We start from the raw sequence: 5,132 nt of genomic DNA on the forward strand, positions 1-5,132 counted from the left end.
CTTTTTTATACTTCAGACAATCTTTATAGCTCTATTTATATTATCTATTTATTTGTACCTGTATCTATATCTTGTGTATATCTTTATCATCTCTATTGCCCAGAAGCTATAGCTTGCCCTCATTTTACTGTTCTTTAAAGCTCTTTCAAACAATTCAAAATGAAGTGAAAAATATTATAATGATCAAGGTTTTATTAGAGAATCATAATAAAAGAGTAGTGAGAATCACTAATGGGTTTTTACATTTTTATTCCTTTAAATATACTTGTGAGTTTGCTTACAGTTTTAATATTGTGAGAATTCAGAATAGTGTTGAGACTGAAATTTGAAGTTCATAATGTTGAGAGATATAACATGCATGTTAAATTTCTATTTTTCTTTTACTCCTTGATTACAATTGTGTGTACATTTTATAAGTAGAAAATTAGAGTGTGCAAATTAAGATGAGCTGCCAACTCTAAAGAAAATGATCAGAAATGTCACTTTCTAAGATGGAAGTTAAAATCGATGCATCTTTTAGAAGATTAGTTATCAAAAGGAAGCTTTCCTAAAAGTAACTTTGCATCACATGATTCATAAATACCTCATCGGTGAACATAAAGACTATTTCTTTATGTTCTTAGAAAGGAATCAAGAAAAAAGTTAGACAATGCGAAATTACCTGTAAATGACAGTTTGGGGATTACAATCAGTTAGGAAAATATGTTAAAATAAGGAAAGGTGAAGATACAATGAACAACAAAAAAAGAGTAAAGTTTAAAACGAAGAAGAGTGACATTTCTAAACACTTACCCAAGAGTGGGGGTGAGGAGAGATTGAAAGAATGAAAGAGAAAAAACACTTAAAAATGGAAAAGCATATTTAAGGAAAGACTATTTCATTTTTTAAAAAATGAGACCAATGGCAGGCTAAGAAAGCAAACATATACTCAGTCCAGTGCGTCAATGTAAGTTTCAAGCACCCCAGAAATACATGGTTTCAGAATAGTTAAGGAAGTCAGCTTAACAATAGTTAAGGAAGACAGCTATGTAAATTATGAAACCTAAGGCATAGTTATACTTGATGTACAAGAATGAAGAAATCATCAAATGTTGCCAAGATAGACTTAAAAGCAAAGAAAAACTTTGAGACTTGTGAAAAAGCCTATTGCTACCATTTCCAAGTTTCCTGTGAAACATCTTTTCCAACAAGTTTGCTATGCCAGCCTCTCTTTTCCAGACACTTTGGTTCTATTAATTAAAAAGAGGATATCCTAGATAGCAAATATCAGTAAAAAAAAACACAAAAAACAAAACCCACCTACCTTCCTAATGTAAACAAATACTGGTTAAGCAAACTCTCTTATGAATCTGCCTAGAGTGAATCTATTTCACAAAAATTTGATTATACCTGGTTAACTATAAGTTTCTGAATATACATACTTGAAGACTATATCTAGCAACCAGAGGAAGTCCACTCTGAAACAACTTGCCAATCTTATGTACCACAACACTGTTAGTTGGAAGAGACACAGAAGCACCCAGCTTTATATCTAGTTATACAAGGAGTTGTATAACTAGTTGAATGGAAATTAGTTGAGTGTACACAAAATCCCAATCTTCCCTCAATTTTTTGTTTCGCTTTTATGCTTATAATTTTTTGATTTTTTTAAATTTCAGATTCAAAGGGTACATGTGCAGATTTGTTACATAGGTATAGTATGTGATGGTAAGATTTGGGCTTCTATTGAGCCCATCACCCAGGTGGCATGAATGGTTCCCAGTGGGTGGTTTTCAATGCTTACCCTCTCTCCTCTTTCCCCACTTTTAAGAGTCCCCAGTGTCTGTTGTTCCCATCCTTATGCCCATGTTTAGCTCCCACTTATAAGTGAGAATATGTAGTATTCAGTTTTCTGTTTCTGTGAAAATGAAATGGTGATCTCCAGCTGCCTTTATGTTGTTGCAAAGGACATGATTTCGTTCTTTTTAATGGTTGTGTAGCATTCCATGGTGTATATTTGCCACAATTTCTTTATCCTGTCCCATGGGCACATATGTTGGTCTCATGCTTTTGCTATTGTGGATAGTGCTGCAATAAACATACGAGTGCAGATGTCTTTTTGGTAGAGTGATTTATGTTCCTTTGGGTATATACCCCATGGTGGTGTTGCTGGTTCTAGTGGCAAATCTATATTCAGTTCTCTAAGAAATCTCCAAACTGCTTTCCACAGGAGTTGCACTAGCTTACATTCCCACCAACAGCGTATGAGCATTCCCGTTTCTCTGCAATATTGCCAACATCTGTTGTTATTTGACTTTTTAACAATAATCATTTTGACCAGTATGCGATGGTATCTCATTGTGGTTTTGATTTGCATTTCTCTGATGATTAGTGGCATCGAACATTTTTTCATGTTTGTTGGCAACTTGTATGTCTTTGAGAATTGTCTGTTCATGTCCTTTGCTCACTTTTTAATGAGATTACTTTTATTTTCCTGTCTATTCATTTGAGTTCTTTATAGATTCTGGATATTAGTTGTTTGTTAGATACATAGTTTGCAAATATTTTCTCTCATTCTGTAGGTTGTCTATGTATTCTGTTGATGGTTTCTTTTGCTGTGCACAAGCTCTTTAGTTTGATTAGATCTAACTTATCAGTTTTAGCTTTTGCTGCTTGCTTTTGAGGCCTTGGTCAAGAATTCATTGCTTAGGCCAATGTCCAGAATAGTGTTTCCTAAGCTTTCTTCTAGGATTTTTACATTTCAAGGACTTATGTTTAAGTCATTAATCAATCTTAAGTTAATTTTTGTTATGGAAAGCGTCCAGCTTCTTTCTTCTGCATATGTTGGCCAGTTTTCCCAGCACCATTTGTTGAGTAGGGTGTCCCTTCCTCAGTGTTTGTTTTTGTCAACTTTTTCAAAAATAAAATGATTATAAGACAGTGGTTTTATTTCTTGTTCTCCATTCTGTTCCATTGTTCAATGTGTGTCTATTTTTGTTCTGGAACCATGCTGTTTGGTAATTGTAGCCTTGAAGTCTGGCAATGTGATGCCTCTGGCTTTGTTCTTTTTTGCTTAGGATTACTTTGGCTATTCAGGTTCTTTTTTGCTTCCATATGAATTTAAGTATTGTTGTTTCTAGATCTGTGAAAAATGATGCTGATGATTTGACACAGATTGCATTGAATCTGTAGGTTTCTTTAGGGAGTATGGATACTTTAACAAGTTATTCTTCCAATTCATGAGCACAGAATCTTTTTCCATTTATTTGTGACATCTTTGATTTATTTCAGCAGTGCTTTGTAGCTCTCATCATAGAGATCTTTCATCTCTTTGGTTAGGTGTATTCCAGGCTATGTTATTTTGTTTGTGGCTATTGTAAATGGGATTATATTCTTGATTTGGTTCTCAGCTTGAATGTGTATAGAAATACAATTGAGTTTTGAGTGTTGATTTTGTGTCCCAAGACTTTACTGAAGTCATTTATGAGTGCTAGAAGTCTTTTGGTGAAGTTCTTAGGATTTTCTAGATAGAGAATCATATCATCTACAAAGAGATGATTTAACTTTCTCTTTTCCTGTTTAGATACCTTTTATCTATTTCTCTTGCCTGATTTATCTAGCTAGGACTTCCAGTAATATTTTGTATAGAAGTGGTGAAAGTGGGTATCCTTGTTTTGTTCCAGTTCCTAGGGGGAATGCTTCCAACTTCTGTCTATTGCATATGATGTTGGGTGTGGGTTTGTAACAGATGAATCTTAAAATTTTCGGGAATGTTCCTTCAATGCCTAGATAGTTGAGATATTTTTTTTCATGAAAGGATGTTAGATTTTACCAAATGCTTTTTTCTGTGTCTGTTGAGATAATCATATGATTCTTGTTTTTACTTCTGTTTATGTGGTGGATTATATTTATTGATTTGTATATGTTAAGCCAGCCTTACATCCTGCAAATAAAGCCAAGCTGGTCATGGTGAATAATTTTTTTGATGTGCTGTTGGATGTGGTTTGCTAGTTTTTTGTTGAGTATTTTTGCATCTATGTTCATTAGGGTAATTGGCCTGAAATCTTGTTTCTTTGTTGTGTCTTTGCCATTTTTTGATATTAGTATGATGTTAGCTTTGTAGAATGAGTTAAGGAGGAGCCCCTTCTTCTCAATTGTTTGAAATAATTTTAATAGTTTTGCTACTAGCTTTTCCTTGTACATCTAGTAGAAATTCAGCTGTGAATCCACTGGGTCCCGGACTTTTTTTAGTAGATAGGTTTTATTACTGATTCAATTTCATGACTCACTATTGGTCTGTTCAGAATTAATGACAATTAACTAAATTTATACAATATCCCAATCTTCCAAAAATTTTGTTTTTTCATCAAATATTAGAACTATAGCAAGGAGTTCTAAAGTCTGATTGGAAGACTCTTAAAAATGATTCACTCTTTACCAAATTTACTTACCAGTAATAAATAACATTTAATTAGGATGTTAAAAACTGTTTTTAAGATAATTATATATAAGTATCATAAAGCTAACTAAATCATTCTAATCCAAGTATCTTGGCCAAGGCAAGAGGATTGCCTGAGCCCAGGGGTTTGAGACCAGTCTGGGCAACTTAGTGAGACCTCAACTCTACAATAAATTAAAAAATTAGGTGGGCATGGTGGGGTGCTCACCTATGATTCCAGGTACTCAGAAGGCTGAGGTGGAAGGATTGCCTGAGCCCAGTAAGTCGAAGTTGTAGTGGCTATAAGTGTGCCACTGTACTTCAGCCTGGGTGACAATGAGACTCCGACTCAAAAACAAAACAAAACAAAAGTATCTTGAGTTCTTTAGATTTAAAATATATTCTTTAGAATATATAATCTCAATTTTCTACTTGGCATAAAGTGAAACCAAAAGATTTTGGTAGACATAAATAAAATCTGTGCATATAATAACCTATATAGTCTATATAGACCATACAGTCACACCTGTATAGTACTACTAGTCTTTTCTTTTGTTAGTTGAAGAAACAGTTTCTTAAAACACAGAAAATAGTATAAAATTTACCCTTTTCAACTTTGACATTTTTTAAGGTTTGAACATTATGAATAGTATTTTTCAAGGTGGCTAAAATCAGATTTTGCTTTTTTGTTTCTCTTATTTGTGTAGCAAATTAA

Source organism: Carlito syrichta, unplaced genomic scaffold (genome assembly GCF_000164805.1).
Source record: "Carlito syrichta isolate Samal-C Ts95f unplaced genomic scaffold, Tarsius_syrichta-2.0.1 Scaffold314339, whole genome shotgun sequence".
NCBI lineage: Eukaryota > Metazoa > Chordata > Mammalia > Primates > Tarsiidae > Carlito > Carlito syrichta.